Genomic DNA, 17,776 nt, shown 5'->3' on the forward strand with positions numbered 1-17,776 from the left:
GGTAGTCTTGTGAGTGGAGAAATTGGGGTGGATGAAGAAGAAGGGTCATTTTGTGGTATTTCTTTTAGAGCTAAAAATGACATAAAAATAGTCAGGGTCTGGTATATAGTAGTATGGGGCTCAGGAAGGACTATTGATTGGGAGTCTGGCCCAGGTTCAGACTTGGATCTGTAGTTTAGCTGTATGACCTGTTAAAGTTATTTAATCTTTAGGATTTTAGTTTCCATATTTGTAGAATGTGGAAGGTCCCTTGGTCCCTTCCAGTTCTGACTAGACTAATTCTATATAGTAATTTGGATGCAGTTGAATATTAAAGGAATCTTGTCATTGTTGAGACCACCAAATAAATTCTTTGAGAATTAGCAACTTTTTTATATGGATTTTGTTTCTACCTGGCTTCCTTTTGCCTAGGGCCAAATGATAGCTTATTTCCCTAGCATTTAGAAAGCTCTTAGGTCTTCTGGCATGAGAAGGTACCAGTTAGCTTGACCCCTGAGTGTCAGTTACCCTCAAATGAGAATTAAACACTGATTGTGATTTTTTTTTTATTCCACTCAGTCTCTTCCCCCTCTCTCTTTAAAGGTTTATCTTTTCTTGCACATGAACAACTGTGTACTGGAGATAAGAATGGAAGAGCAGCGGCCAAGCTTCAGATTTATGACTTCAGCCCATTTCCTGTGTTTTAATGGGATTCATTCTCTTTACTTTCTAAATTACTCAACTGTATCAAAGATGCTATATCTTTTTTCAGTTTAACATGCCTTTTACCTCCCCATTCCTCTTATTCATCCCTTCTTCTCTACCCCTCCCCCAACTTCTGAACATAATACCTGTGACCTAGGTCACCTTTTTTTTGTTAACCAAAATTTTACATTTACTTAGCTTCTTTTCTTAAATGTATATGTTCATCCCAACCCTAGCTAATTTTATAATTTTTACAAGTTGAAATTAGAAATATAAACCATATCATTTAATTAAAATGTAACCAGAATCACAGAACCTTTTAGAGTTAACAAGGACCTTAGAAACCTCAGAATCATAAAATCTAAGGAATTGGAAGGGTTTTTGGATAGCATTTAATCTAACTCATACCTGAACAGAAATCTCCTCTACAACATACCTGACAAAATATTTAGCTAGCACCTGGAGAAGCCCATTCTACTTTTGGACTGTTCTCATTGCTAAGAAATTTTTCCTTATGTGAAACTTAAATTTGCTTCTTTGTAACTTCCACCCATTTTTCTTCCCTGTAGGGCAAAGCTGAATAAATATAGTCCCTCTTCCTTGTGATAGCCTTTGCAGCAGTCCGTAGTGGGTGAGGAGAACTAGCCAGTCTTCTGTTCTCCTGGATAAAACCCCCAGTTTCTTCCACTGGCTATCTCCTCCCAAACCCTTATAGATTCTCTCTCTCTCTCTCTCTCTCTCTCTCTCTCTCTCTCTCTCTCTCTCTCTCTCTCTCTCTCTCTCTCTCTCTCTCTCTCTCTCCCCCCCACCTCCCCCCTCCCTCCCTCTCTCTCTTCTCCCTTTCCGTTTCAGTCTCTCTGTCTTAGAAGTCTCCTTTCTAAAATGTGGTACCTGAAGCAAAACTCCAAGTACAGACAGAGCTCTGTACTCTTCCACTTAACCAATTTTACTTTGCTTCTCTAGCTAAACTCTTTTTATTATGTTGAATGCATTTCTAGGAATTGACTGGTTGTGCTGTAACAACAGCAACAATAATAATGTTTAAATATATCTTGAATTTCTTTAGAAACTTTCTTCCAGAGATCTAGAAAAGACTGTCATTAATTATGTGACACATTACTTCTGTGTTGGCAGAAGTACCTCATCCTGTAGAAGCTTGTAGAAGCTAGTGAATGAGCCCTCTGGTTCAATGATTAGCAAATAGTAGGAGGGAAATCCTATGCAGTCTGTTGCTGGTTTGGTCAAGAACCTTAGGATTACTTACTTTCCATCTGTAAAAGAGGAGTGAAGAGGAAGGTTAAGTGCCTTTGAAAGCTTTTTTTTTTTTTTGATGAAAGCCCTTGAGTAGCCTCTGAAGTATGAGATTTTTGCAGTATACTGGGCTTATGAAGAAATCTGTTGATGGCTTTTCCTTTTCAATGACAGTGGTCCTTTGGCTGAGGGGGAGACCTAATGATGCATTAGATTATGTATGTTGTTCACTTTGAAACTTTCTTTTTAGGGGGAAAATTATATATGTGTCTTGGAAATATTTTGAGGCAGGAATGAGCATTGATGGGACCTGTGATTTCCATTGCTATTGGGGAGCTCCCACTAAGGAGATTTTCTCTACCATTATCATCACTGGGGATACAAAGAAAGGCAAAAACACAGTCCCTGCTTTCACTTTCTAATGAAGGAGACAGCATGCAAACATCTATGTACATATAAGATATATACAATGTAAATGGGAAGTAATCTCATTTAGCTTTGGGAAGACAACCTTTTGAAGCAGAAGCTAGAAGGAGGGAGAGCATTCCAGAAATGAGGACAACTTGTGAAAAGTCTTGGAGGCAGAAGATGGAATAGTGTTTGTAAGGATGACTAAGAATGTCATTGCCACTGGATTGTAGGATACAAAAAGGTGAATTAAGTATAAGAACATTGGAAAGGTACAAAGGACCCATGAAGGGCTTTGAAAGACAAATAGAGCATTTTATATTAGATCCTGGAGACCATAGGGGGTCACTAGTTTAATAGTGGGGTGATATGGCCAGAACTGCAGGTTAGGAAGATCACTTTGAAGATCACTTTGGCATATCAGTGGAAGATGGACTGGAGTGAGGCAAAACTTGAGGCAAGGGGGCCAACCAGAAGTTTTTGCAATAGTACATACAAGAAGTGATGAAGGCTGTGCACTAGAGCGGTAGTAATAGAAAGAAGAGATTGTAGAGGAGAGAGCTGGTGAAGGCAACAAGGACAAGACTTGGATATGATGCGGAGTGGGTGCGAGTGAGGAGTTGAAAGTAGTAACACCCAGGTTGTGAACTTGGGTAACTAGGATGATGGTGGTACCCTCCACAGTCATAGGGAAGTACAGAGGAGGAGAGGGTTTGGGGGGAAAGATGAGTTTCTGTTTTAGCCATGTAGAATTTAGATGTAAGGCATCTTGTTCGAGAGATGCAATAGGCAGTTGGTGATGGGAGAATGGGGGTCCAGAAGGAGGTTAGAGCTGGATAAATACCTGCTTTGCAAATTTTAGACTTTGTTTTCTAGGGTGCTGTCTGAATCCTGTTTTCACAGGTTATAATCAGATCCCTTATTTCCATTTTGGCTGCTGGAAGGATGGCAGCTCTTCTATGGTTGGTAATGGTGGTGGTATTGGCAAAGGATGTTAGGCCCCTTCTCTACAAGGGTTGCTTCCATCAGTGACTGTAGCAAGGGTTGCCTGCCAGTTCAGGATTAAGGTGCACTCATGTCATGTTACATATGAAAACGACCCAAGTTAAGATTCCATTCCTCACTACTACATCCCTCAGGGAGAGCAGGGGTTATTTTATTTCTTTGTTTGTTTTTCGATCTCTACTCTCTTTCACTGCCCCCAGTAAGCACCTTTAAGCAGTAGAGGTTTAATCAGTGTTTGCTAAAGGAGTGAACACGTGGAAAGGAGTGAACAGTGTACCCCTAACTGGGACTCTCCAAGCTAATGCTTGAGGGCTGTCAGTAGGGGATGTGGGGATGCTTGTTCAGCTACTGGATGGCCTGTGCTGTCCCTTCTAGCTCAGAAAGCTTGGAACCATAAGAATGAAAGAATGAAGGGAGGCAATGATGGACAGAAGTGCCCAAGAACTTGAGAGAGAGAGAGGAGAGAGAGAGAGAGAGAGAGAGAGAGAGAGAGAGAGAAGTGGGGGTGGGAGGGAGGGAGAAGGGAAGAAGAGGAGAGAGAGAGAGAGGGAGAGAGAGCTAGAGAGGAAAAAGTCCTAGCTGCTCATCTTGAGCCCATTGCCTCTCTGCCAGTAGGAGGGTCATTGGGTTGCATGTATCTTCTTCTTAAGTCTGTCAAAGTTGTTTGTCTTTACAGTATTGTTGGTGGCGGTTGTTTAAATTTTTCTCCAGGTTCTGCTCACTTTACTGGTAGCAGTTCATACAAGTCTTCCCTGGTTGCTCTGAAACTTCCCCTTTAGTCATTGCTAACAGCACAGTAGTATTACATTACATTCATCTATCATAATTTGTTTAGCCATTCCCCAATTGATGGGCCATTTTTTACATCTTTGTCTTCCATGGTGCCTTTATAATGCTGAGCACATAGTAGGTGCTTAGTAAAAAATGTATTAATTTTTTTTAGCACCATAGTGTATGTACAATATTATACCGCACTATAACTTAAAATACTAAAAGAGTCTCAGAATGTTAGAATGGGATGGGATCTTAGAGATCAACCAGACAATTTTTCTGGACCTGAGTTTCTTCTTCCGTAAAATTCAGAAGCTGCATTTATGCCAGCATGTTAATAGCAGCACTGGGGAAATATATATACATGATATATTCAGTGTAAATAGGAGGAATCTCAAATCTCAAAGTAATCCCCACTAGCTGTGGGGAGACCATGAAAGGCCTCTTGAAGCAGAAGCGGAAGCAGGAAGAACTTTCCAGGCATGAGGACAACCTTTGAAAAGTCCTAGAGTCAGGAGATGGACTATCATGAATGGAAAAATAGAAAAGACCCAGATTGTGAAGGGCTAACTAACAAAGATTTCTCTTCTCTTTCTTCCTCCCTCCCTTCCTTCCTTCTTTCCTTCCTTCCTTCCTTCCTTCCTCCCTCCTTCCCTTCCTTCTTTCCTTCCTTCCTGCTTTCCTTCCTTACCAAAGGATGGTTTGCTGGGTAGAGGAGAAGGGGAGAGATACATTTAAAAAAAGATATCAAAAATGAATTTTAAAAAATGCTGACGTGATTATCCCAATCTTAAAACAGACATTAAGTGGAAGAACTGAAAGCTTTTATATCCAGTGGACTTTTATCACCCTGGTTTTGTCTTCTGCCATTTGCTATAAAGCTGGAATTGATATGTATATAGTAGGCCACAGAGGCAGCCTATTATTGTGAATAAAACATCAGCCTTGAAGTCTGGAAAACCTCGGTTCAAATCTTGACTTTGATAAGTATTGGCTGTGGGATCTTAAGCAAGGCCTTCCTCAGTGTGCCAACTGATTCTCTGGGACAGCTAGATGTGTGACCCTAGGCAAGTCACTTCACCCTTTTTGCCTCAATTTCCTCATCTGTAAAATGAGCCGGAGAAGAAAATGGCTAAACCATTCCAGTATCTTTGCCAAGGAAACCCCAAAGAGGTCGCAGAGAGTTGGACATGACTGAAAGCGACTGAACAACAACAACAACAAACTTTTTTTGTGTCATGGACCCCTTTTGCAGTTTGGTGATATATTTTTAATGTATAAAATAAAATATGTAGGATTACAAAGGAAATCAATTACATTGAAATATAGATGGAATCTTTTTTCCCCATTCAAAATTCACAGACTCCTCTAGGTTAAGAACTAATCTAGAAGGAAGCTAAGAAAAATGGACATAGATAGTATCCGTGTAAAACTGCGTAAAGAAACGTAGTAGTTGAAGAGGTGTTTTAGAAAGAGGAAGATAGGTGAATTGTGGATAATTAGTGGTGGTGGTTTGAAAAATGGGTGGTTAGAGTTAGCTTTTCAGGAGAAAGCTGCTTACGTATAGGTTTTGAAAAAGAGGGGTTTGAGAAAGGGAGTCTTAAGTTGGACTTAAAATACTTTTCCAGTTATAATTCTGCATTTCTTTCTTTTGTCACTTCTAACCCACTGCACAGTTTATTGCCAATTTTGTAGTGTCACTTTATTTCTCAGCAACAATTTTTGACATGTTCAGCAACTGCTGAAATTTTCCAGACCTGAAATGATTTTTCAAAATAGCCTACTTTATTTTAACTAGACTATTAACAAAAACATTTCTGAAAAGTAGCTACAACTGAAGCCAATCTCGTAATATAACTGGCCGTTTCAGATCATCATTATGGTTGGCTGACCATATGATTCTGATGTTCTTACAACTAAACCTGTGGGTTTTCTATTTTCTGAATTTTTCTTGCTTAGTCCAACATATTTGAATTGAATTGTAGGGTTGTGTCCAATTTTAATTTTTAAAAAAATCAGAGAGACATTGAGGTAATATGTACAAGAAGACATTATGAAACTAGCAAGTTGAGATTACTAGAAAGTTGAAGAGTCCCAGAACTTCTGTGGATTTAGAGGCTTCCAAAGGTCCACAAAAGAAATCAAAATATGAAGAAGATACAAACATGGAAGTGGACTTAGCATGAAGAGGAATAAATATGTTTTCCACGAATTTATAGAAGGTGGCTCTCGAAAGGTCTTTTGAAAACACCAAAGCGCACAACTGAGAAAACCAACACAATTCATTTTTTCTAAATACCTATCAGATGCATTCTTCCCTTTTTGGAATAATAATTTTTAGTTAAATCTTCTGAATTTTATATAATGTAGGATAGTAGTATGGACAAATTGTTCCATTAGGGGTTAAATAATTTAGTCAAGGCCCTATAGCAAGAGAGTGGAAAACTTAGGTTTAGAATTCAGATTTCCTGACTTCTGGACCCTGGCTTAGCTCCCTAAGCTGTGCTATGTCTCTCTCTGATTCCAACCCTATCCTATTACATTTATAAAGTATGTTCCGTGGTATGACCTTCTGCCACAGAACACTCTGCACACTATTATTCCAGATTTCCTCTTGGATACCTTTTTCATCTGTTCACTGGGACCTAGTTATGCAGAAGCAATAAATACTTCAGAGCATAAATATTTTTGTTAAGGACCAAAGCACATTTCTAAACTGGTGAGCATAAGACTGAAATGGAAAATTACAGAGCACATTTTTAAGCTCAGGACTGAGAATGACAGCCTAGTTGTTTTTCTTTTGTGTCTTTAAAGAAACATGAAGTGGTGGTTATCAGTGGTGTGAAAAGTATATTAAAACAACACACATCATGCTATTTCAAGAAGCATTTTTCTCCCTATTCAGTTTGAAAACTTCACTCCTACCCAATTAAAAGGTCTCCTAAAGTAGGTAAGTTCCCTATTGTTGTTTATTGAACTTCATTTGAAATATCCCAGATTTCTTAGTGAATGTTTATTCCTTACTCACACTGGTGATGGAGAGTATTTCCTGGGCCTGGAGGGTTCTAATTAAATTGTAGCACTTGCCAGTAGGAGGTTTTATACCCTTAAGTCTACAGCTCATTGACACAATAATAGTTGGCTCTTTTTTTTTATAACAAAAAAATAAGGAAGGGGTGCCTGAATGTAATGGAATATTATTGTTCTGTAAGAAATGGTGAAAGGAATGATCTCTGAAAAAACTAGGAAGACTTGTATGAACTGATACAGAGTGAAATGAGCAGAACTAGGGTAGCAATTTCTATAATAACAACGTTGTAAAGAAAAAAAAATACTTGGGGAAGACAAAAACTTTGATTAATGACCAACAGTGCTTCCCAGAGGTCTAGATGGAATATGCTAACTACCTCCTGAAAGAGAGAGGTATAGTTGTAAAGTATATAATAAGGTGTACATTTCTATTCATGATCAATGTAGGCATATTTGAGTTGACTATGAATACTTGTCAGAAGGACTTTATTTTTCTTTTCTTTTTTTCTTTTTCCAAGTATAGAGACTATGGTGGGTTAGGAAAAAGATTGCAAAAAAAAAAAGAAAAGAAAGAAAAAAAGTCATTGAAGCATTAAAAAAAATGCACAGAAGAGAACAGAGGTTAGTCTAGAAAGAATCACAGGCAAGCAGGACAAATTTAAAAATTACTTGAGTTTACTATTTAAAAAGAAAAGCAAGCTGTAAATAATAGAGAACACAGTTTGATGTACAGTCCTCTTTTGTGTATATATGTAAAACAAATATCAAATAAAGTGAGCATTCCACATATATGTATAAATATATATTCTAAACTTAACAAATGCCAAGTAAAATGAGCATTCCATATACTTGTGTGTATATACATATGTATGTACACACACACACACATAATTTATTTGTTAATTAAGTTTAGAATAAAAGAATGAAGAAACAATAATTGCTATCATTTCTAGTCCTTTTTGCTACGAAAGGAGGACAGAATAAAAACCATTATTTTAGTGAACTCTAGGTTTCTTCTAGGTTAAGATTGGGAAGAGATTGAGAGTAGAGGAGATGTGTTACCCAGTGAAAGCCCTAAGACACAATGGCTGCTGCTTAGTCCAGAACTGTTAGTCTCCTTCCGTCCAAGACTGTTGTGTAGTTTCTGTGAGTGTGGATGCAGGAATTTTCTCAAATTGGCTTGTGGTTAAGATGACACTCAGCCAAGTTGATTCATTTTTCCTCTGTTCCTAAGTTTAAATGCACCTTATCCCTCCCACACAGTTCTTGCCTTTCTTCTTGGAGGCTAGCTCTTTGAAGAGAGGATTTTTCTATTTTTCCCCGTTTTTGTTTTTTTTTACCTTATAGTGGCATGGTAATTTTCATGCCAGAAATATTAAAGTAAAGCTTCTCTCTTCCTTTCGATTGTCAATACATTACCTTTTTAATCAATATTCTTTTACATCATTTTACTTTCAGAATATGTCCTTGTCACCTCCCCTACCCATGAAGCCATCTTTTGTAAAAAGAATAAAAAAAAAAAGAGGAAAAATAACCATCAAAATGAACACATCCACTGAATTTGACTACAATATATGGAATTTTTCACAGTCATCATTCCCTTGTCTCTGTAAAGAAGAGAGAGAGAGATGCACTTTCTCATCTCTTCTTCTTGAAGGTCAAGCATGGTCTTTGCAATTATATGGTGTTCAGCATACATTTTTGTGGTTGTTTTCATGTCTATCAAATATATTCTTAGGTCTGACCCTCTGTGCTGTACCATGGTATGGTAGTACTGTTTTAGTTAGAAGGTTTACATTTGGGTCCTGACACTGATACTTATTATCTCTGTGAACTTCCTTGAAGTCCCAGCAGAAAGCCTTTCCCAATCCCCCTGAATTCTGGTACATTTCCTCTGTTAATTATTTCAAATTTATCTTGTATCTACCTTGTTTGTATATATCTGTTTTTAGGTTGTCTCCATTAAATTGTGAGCTCCTCAAGGGACTGTCTTTTGTCTTTCTTCATATTTCCAACACTTAGTACAGTGCTCAGCACATAGTACATGCATAATAAATGTTTTCTGACTGAATCAGGTAAGTCACTTAACCTTGCTGAATCTCAGTTTTCTTATATCTACATTTGTCTTGGAGAAAATCTGTAGATGAATAGTGAGCTGGGCTCAGAATTGAGTAGGAGGAAGAGAAAAGGCTGACTTCTGGGAAACTGCATAATTCTTTTAATGATTCCAAGCATCACCTTGTGACAAAGGCTTATCATTGAAACAAAGATATTCTTCTGGTGGAATACACTTTACTCCTTTTCATGCACTGTATAATCCCACCATAAAGGCCTGTTTGCTGTTCCTCATGCACCAAAGCCCTATCTCCTGACTCCTGTCTGTCCTACCAGGAATGCTCTCCTTCCCTCACCTCTGACTGTCCGCTTCCTTCCTGCCTCAGGTCAAATATCACCTTTCCTCCTTCCTTCATCATTCCCTCTTTCCTACCAGATTACCTTCATTTACACTGTATATATCTTGTATGTATGTAATGATTTACATGTTGTTTTTGTTTTTGGAATGTGAGCTGCTTAATAGCAGCAAACATTTGTGTGTGTGTGTGTGTGTTGTGTGTGTGTGTGTGTGTGTGTGTGTGTGTGTGCGCGCGCCTTTCTTAGTATCCGTAGTATTCATAGTGCCTGATGTATAATAAGCTCTTGATAAGGGCTCCTTCCCTAACTGATGATGTATTGATTCAAGTCACAGAATATCGTAGTATCCAAAGAATCCAGAGTGGAGGCTCATCCTCCAAAGTCAGTGGAAAGGTATGTAGCAAGCTTTTGCGTATCATAAATGAGGAATTGTGTGGAAGAAGTGATATGAAGGAGGGCCTCTGAGAAATGTGACTGAAAAAGAATGCATGAGCTAGTCATACAGCAAAAGTAAGAGATAGTGAAAGGACAGATGGACTGCCTTTGGGTTTTGTTATATCCATACATTATGAAGAGAATTCAAGAGCAAAGGGGTCATAGAGCACTTTAGGTGGACTCTTTCTTTTGACTTCATAGGAAAAAATGGATGAGAGTTTAATAGAATGAGTAATCTCAGATGAGTTTTTTGTCAGTATAGTTAGAGGAAATACCAACGTTGATGAGCTCTCAAAGCCACTGGTGTTTCGACATGTTAGCCTGACCTGTTGTGTGGTTATTGTGATGTAACCTGTCAAGTTTCCCTAGTTGTCAAGTAGATTTTCTTAAATTAAATGTTAAAGTCAGTCATTCCATATTTCTACTGAAAATTACGCACCATCCTTTGGGGATTTTCATTTAGATGTACAAATGAAAAGTCTTCAATTGACTGTTTTGTGCCCAAGGCTTTTGTTGGAAAGTAAGATGAAAGGCCTGTTCAACTACAAGGTGTTTAATATGCAGCATAATCCAATTAATGATCAACATAATCTCATTAAAATATTGCCACACTTTCACATGTTAATTTTATAATACCAGCTACTTTACTGTATTTTCTGCAAGTGAATTTATTGAATTGGATTACCAATTCCCAGGAAAATTCTTGTCTCAAGGAAGACAGTTGAAAACAAGATCATCTAGAAAAATTTTGTGTAGATTGGAAAAAAAAGAAATATTGAAAAAATGAAAACTGCAATAATAGTGAGCAATAATTTGTTGTTCGGTCATTTTCAGTCCTGTCTGTCTCTTCATGACTCTGTTTGGGGTTTTCTCAACAAAGATACTGGAGTGGTTTGCCATTTCTTTCTCTAGATCATTTTACAGATTAGAAAACTGAGGTAAACAGGGTAAAGTGACTTGCCCAGGGTCACACAGTTATTACGTGTCTGGGGCTAGATTTCAATTCAAGTAGATAAGCCTTCCTGACTTTAGGCTCAGCACTCTATCCACTCACTGTACCACCTCATTAGCATTTGAGTAGTGCTTTAAGGTTTGCAAAGTGCTTTATGACTGTTACATATATTTGTAATATTGTCTCATTTCATCCTCAAAACAACCCAGGGAGTAGGTACTATTATTATCCCCATTTTGTAGATTCCATTTGATTCAGTAAGCATTTATTAAGCACCTACAATATGCCAGGCACTGTGCTAAGTGCTGATGAGAAAACTGAGGCAGAGAGAGTTTATAAATGATTTGTCCAGGATCACACAGCTTGTAAATATCTGAGACTGGATTTGAACTCAAATCTTCCTGACTTTCTGGCTCTAGGTCCAGCACTTTATCTGTTGTGATGTCTAGATACAAGGGACCCTAAAGACTATGTCATGCACTGATTTCTAGAATTTAAATTTTTATAAAACCTTTTGAATTGAGGTGGGTAAGAAAATGGAGTACTGACAACAAATCCTGGGGAAAGGAGAGGGTTTCAGTTTATTTGTGTAGATGGAATCCCTCTCTCATGCTGCTGTTAGAGTGAAGAGATGATGGAACTAGAAAAGCTGTTCTTGGCCAGCCTCTGAGAACAATCTTCTGGTTTTGCCAAATTTCCCATCATCTCCTTATTCCTTCCCATTGTAGGAGAAGATCTGTTTTGGTGCCTTTCAGCTGTGGTAAGGAAGATCATAGGATCATGGATTTAGAGTTGGAAGTAACCTTAGATCACATCAGGTTCAACTCCCTTATTTTATAGATGAAGAAACTAAGACTGAAAGAGGATTAATAGATTCCCCTAGGGTCACACAGGTGGCAGGCAGAATTTGAATTCAGGTCTTTCCTGCTCCAAGCCCATTACTCCTTCCACTCTGTCACTTAGCCACCATTTTGAAACCCTTTGCCTGGCAGTCCCATATTCAGATGCTCTGGCAGTATTCCCTTAATTACTTGAGGCAGTTATGGCATGTAGTGCTGAAATGAATATATGGGGTTTTTTCCCAGCTGATTTTGAGGTTTTAATAGAGCAAATGTGGTAATGTAATAGATGTAACTTAGTAGGTTGTAGTTAATTTCTTGAGTTTCTAGGAAATTTATATTGGGAAAAAGAAGATATTAAAGCAACCATCACTAGATCAGTTTTTCAGAAATCCATCAAGTCTCTTCAGATGTGTCTGTCAACTTCCCCCCAAATGACTTTTAAATTCTGTGACTCTTCTGAAGGTCATCTGTCACACACTGTTGTGTTATAATAAAACAAGGCAGAAATAATGAAAAGCAAGATAAGACTTATGTAATACCTTAGTATTTCAACATATTAAGTGCAGTGTCATGTAACTATATTATTGCCCAGATTAATCTTAGTCAAAGGTTCTTAACTTGGGGTCAGTGAACTTTTAACATACATATACGTGTATACATACATATCTATATATCTATATCTCAATATCAACTATATTTCAATATAATTGGTTTATTTTGTAATCTTATTTATTTTATGCATGTAAAAGCATAAGGAGTCTATCATTTGACTGCCAAAGGGGTCCATGAAACAAAAAAGATTAAGAACCCTTGATTAAAGCCATATGTACTTTTGAAAGAGGAAAAATCATGGAAGAGTGAATAGAGATTGGCCTCTGAGTGATACAGCCAGTAAGCAGAGAGTTGGGTTCAAGTCCCAGCTCTGACAATTATTGACCATAGGATCCTGGGCCTGTCTCAGTGACCCAGGCATCTCTTAAACTTTGAAAGATTTAATATATGCTGTATACTATTGAATATTCTCGCTTCCCTGCTTTGCTTGTAGACTCATTCTCCTATTCTAGGGAAGTGAGATGTGGAAAGCTGAGACACCTCTCCTGTGTCCTAATATATTTCATGATCTCTAATAGACTTGCACTCCATATGACTGTCAGTCTTGTTAATGTAAGCTTTAATAAGGTTGCAACACCCTGTAATCATCCCTTCCTGGTTAGGGAAATGTCCCTATGTTCCTGTATTTTTTAAAGGATTGCTCAAGCTAGTTCTCACTCTAAGAAATTGTTTAAAATCTTTTTTTTAGGTATCATTAGCAGCATATGGATTTATTGTATAAAGCTCCTATTCCTCTCTTCCACCCCTATCCCCCATTAGAAGTCTCCTGTATAGATGAAGTCAACCCAGCCTCTGAGACATGTACCTATTTCATTTTGGTGCTCTGTATGTCTTTTTCCCTCTCCTCTCTACCCCGCCTTCTTTCCCTCTCTTTAGGCATATCTGAACTGCCCACAGATCACTCATTTTGGGATATGCCCAGGCAGATCTATGTAACATGCTTTAATTTGTCAACATTGGGACAGGCCCAAGATGAACAGGCAGAGTGAAATTTCCCCCTCATTTCTGGATTTGCTTGCAACATATATAAACACAGAGACTTGTTTTTATGTCTGTAATTCAGCCTGTGGAATGAAGATTGTTATGTTTATAAGAGTAGTAGGCCGGATGTGCTGAAAATGGGGTGTATTGGGATAGAAGGTATGTGAATCCATGGGACTTAGATTGGGGCTTTTCTATAATTCCTGGACCTGCCTATGATGAAGGTCAGTTTCAGTAGCCCAGTATCCTGGTTGCTTGTCTATTTCTGGGTAGGGAGAATGAAAAGACTGAGGGATTTGAGGTTTTTTTGTTTTGTTTTGTTTGTTTTGATTGTGATCCGTGCTAGTTGGGTAGCTGAAACTAAAGACAGGAAAATATCGAGCTCTGATGCCCAGATCTAGTCTACCTTTTAAGCCTTTCTTCTTCCTTTCTTTGTTTTGGGGCTGCCTAGCACAGCAAGCTTTGTTTTCATTCTGGACACATTCTTCTTCCTCCGGGGCACTTTGCTCTAGGAAAAATTTACTTTCCTCTTTATGAGACATTGTCACTAAGGCATGGACCTTGGAGTTGTTTTTCTTCTGATGAGGAAGGATTTCCATGAATCCATCTGGTTTCTCAACCAGTGACACCCTATAGTCAGGGAATGTACATTTGAGAGAGGGCAGGCTGGAGATGAAGTGATATACACATTATGAGAGCACTTATTGGATGAGACCAATATCTGCATGGAACTATAATCAACTGAGCTAAGCTGTCATAACTTAGGCTGAGTACATGTAAACAAAGACACATAGCAGGATGTCCTGTGTTTTCTGGGTTGGCAGTGTTCTCTTCGTGGACTGAAGTTCAATGTAAGTCATTCAAACTTTCTAAAGGAATGGTTTTATTGTTGTTTTTTGGAGAGGTTAAACTGTCTTGGATTGCTTTTCTTTCCTGTTTCTTACTTCTCTCCCTGCCACCCCTACCCCCTCCACTGTGCTCTTTCAAGTTATAGAGTATTTTAATGGAAATACTGCATGTTCCTTTCAGAGAAATCCTAAACTCCTGATTCTCCACAAACCACCCCCTCCCCAAATATCTGATCATTGCCAAGTCTTGTCATTTCTGCCTTTGTAACATCCCTTGTATATGCCCCCTTCTTTCCTCTAACATTGCCACCAGTATGGTCTCATCCCCTCACTCCTGGACCGTTGCAATAAAAGCCTGCTGGTTGGCCTCCCTGCATCAAGTCTCTCCCCACTCCACTCTGCTGTCACATTTATCTTCCGAAAGCACAAATCTGACGATGTCATTCCCCCAGTCAGTAAACTCCAGTGACTCCCCTATTATCATCAGGATTAAACGTGTAATTCTCTTTTTTTGCCCTTAAAGTCATTTATAACTTGGTCTTTCCCTATCTTCCCAGTCTTCCTATATCTTACTGCCCTTGATATTCTCTGTGATGAAGTTTTGGCCTCCTGGAGGCTCCTGGCTCAAGATGCTGTATCTCCAGACCTTGGGCATTTTCAAGACTGTCCCCCTGCTTGTTTCTGCCTTTTGGTTTCCCTGAATTTCTTGAAGTCTCAGTTAAAGTCCTACCTCCTACAAGAAGCCTTTCTTGGTCCTCCTTTATCTCAGTATCTTCCCTCTGAGATTATTTCCAGTTTATCCCGTCTGTGTCTTGTTTGTGCAGTTATTTGCATGTTGTCTCCCCCATTCCACTGTGAACTTCTTGAGAGTAGGCATTGTTTTTACCCCCTTTCTTTGTAGCTGTAGTGCAGGGGTGGGGAGGGGAGCTTGCATCCAGAGACCACATGTGGCCTTCTAGGTCCTTGGGTGCAGCCTTTTGAATGAGTCCAAGTTTTACAGAACAAAACTTTTAGTAAGGCGATTTGTTCTGTCAAGGTTGGTTTCAGTCAAGGGGTTTCACGTGAGGACCTAGAGGGCCGCATGTGGCCTTGAGGCTGTAGGTTCCCCACCCCTGCCTAGTGTTCAGCATAGTACTTGGCCCATAGTGAGCTCTTAAATACTCATTTGGGGCAGTTAGGTGGTGCAGTGGATCTGGCTTCAGACTTAACAGCTGTGACCTTGGGCAAGTCTTTTAACCCTGTTTGCCTCAGTTTCCTCATCAGTAAATTGAGCCAGAGAAGGAAATGGCAAACCACTCCAGTACCTCTGCCAAGAAAAACCCAAATGGGGTCATGAAGAATCGGACACAACTGAAACGACTGAACCATTGACCTGACTTGAGAGAAAGAAATCATTTAAAGTTGGAAGGGTCCTTAGAGATGATGTAGTTTATATTGTCCTGGAATCACATAATCTCAGAATAAAAAGAGACTATAGTGATCAGTCAGTCAAACCTGTAGAAGATTCCCCTCTATAATATGATAGGCATGTGAGCATCTAGTTTTTATGGGAAGACCACAGGTAGATAGCTGGTTATAGTCCTCTATTTTTTTTAATTTTTTTTGGTTTTGTTTTTTTTTGCTAGGCAATGGGGTTAAGTGACTTGCCCAGCTAGTGAGTGTTAATGTGTCTGAGGCCGAATTTGAACTCGGGTCCTTCTGCCTCCAGGGCCAGTGTTCTATCCACTGTGCCACCTCACTGCCCCTTTTAATTTTTAAACATTTTTGTTTTGTGTTCCAAATTCTATGCTTCCTTCCCTCCTTCTCTTCCCCCCTCCTTGAGATGGTAAGCAATCAGATATAGATTATATGTGTGCAATTATGTAAAACATTTCCATATTAGTCATTTTGTACAAGAGGAATCAAAGAAAAAAAGAAAGTGAAAAATAGTATGCTTCATCTGTATCTAGTCAATATCAGGTCTTTGGAGGTGGATAGAATAATTCATAATTAGTCCTTTGGGATTGTCTTGGATCATTGTATCACTGAGAATAGGCAAATCATTCACAGTTCTTCATCGAACAGTATTACTGTTACTGTGTACAACTTTCTCCTGGTTCGTGTAAGTCTTTCCAGGTTTTTCTAAAACCATCCTGCTTTTCATTTCTTTTTTGGCAAGGCAGTTGGGGTTAAGTGACTTGCCCAGGGTCACACAGCTAGTAAGTGTCAAGTGTCTGGTCTGAGACTGGACCTCCTGACCGCAGGGCTGGTGCTCTGTCTACTGTGCCACCTAGCTGCCCTGTGCTTTTCATTTCTTATAGCACAATAATACTCCATTACAATCAAATACCACAGTTTGTTTAGCCATCCCAAATTGATGGGCATCCCTCTGATTTCTTAGCCATCACCAGAAGGGCTGCTGTAAATATTTTTGTGCAAATAGGTCCTTTTCCCTTGTTTTGGAAGTCTTTGGGATACAGATCTAGTAGAGGTATTGCTGGATCAAAGGGTATGCACAGTTTTATATCCCTTTGGGGATATAAATTCCAAATTGTTCTCCAGAATGGTTGGATCAGTTCACAACTTTACCATTAGTGGATGCATTAGTGTTCTGATTTTCCCACATCTCCAACATTTATCATTTTCCTGTTTTGTCATGTTAGCCAATCTGATGGGTGTAATATGGTACCTCAGAATTGTTTTGATGTGTATTTCTCTGATCAGTCATGATTTAGAGCATTTTTTTCACTTGACTATAGATAGCTTTGATTTCTTTGTGTGAAAACTGCCTCTTCATATCATTTGGCCATTTATCAGTTGAGGAATGACTTGTATTTTTATAAATTTGACTCAGTTCTCTATATATTTGAGAAATGAGGCCTTTACCAGAGATACTCTTAGCAACCCCCCCCATTTTCCTGCTTTCTTTATAGTTTTGATTTCATTGGTTTTGCTTGTGCAAAAACATCTTAATTTTATATAATCAAAATTACCTATTTTATCTCTTTATCTTCTTTGGTCCTACATTGTTCTATCATCCATAAATCTGACAGATAACTACTCCATGCTCTCCTAATCTGCTTATGGTATCACCTTTAATGTATAAATCATGTACCCATTTTGACCTTACCTTGGTATATGATGTGAGATGTTGGTCTATACCTAGCTTCTGCCATACTATTTTCCTAGCAGTTTTTGTCAAATAATGAGTTTTTGTTCAAAAAGCTTGGATCTTTGGGTTTATCATATACTAGATTACTGTGGTCATTTACTATAATGTAATTTGTACCTAATCTATTCCACTGATCTATCACTGTATTTCTTAGGCAGTTTGTTTTGATAACCAGATTGTTTTGGTAATTACCGCTTTATAATACAGTTTGAGATCTGGCAGAGCTAGACCACCTTCTTTTCCATTTTTATCATTGATTCCCTTGATATCCTTGAGATTTTGTTCTTCCAGATGAATTTTATTATTTTTTCTAGCTCTATAAAATAATTTCTTGGTAGTTTCATTGGTGTGGCACTGAATAAATAGATTGATTTAAGTAGAATTGTCATTAGCT

General features: G+C 38.5%; 1 protein-coding gene across 2 annotated transcripts in view; it reads left to right on the forward strand.

The window, feature by feature from the left end:
• The window catches only part of PTPN14 (protein tyrosine phosphatase non-receptor type 14), a 259,512-nt gene that overhangs the window by 67,330 nt on the left and 174,406 nt on the right, over positions 1-17,776 (forward strand). The gene's annotated exons all lie outside the window — the stretch shown is intronic.

Source organism: Phascolarctos cinereus, unplaced genomic scaffold (genome assembly GCF_003287225.1).
Source record: "Phascolarctos cinereus isolate Bilbo 61053 unplaced genomic scaffold, phaCin_HiC Scaffold_5;HRSCAF=322, whole genome shotgun sequence".
Taxonomy (NCBI): domain Eukaryota; kingdom Metazoa; phylum Chordata; class Mammalia; order Diprotodontia; family Phascolarctidae; genus Phascolarctos; species Phascolarctos cinereus.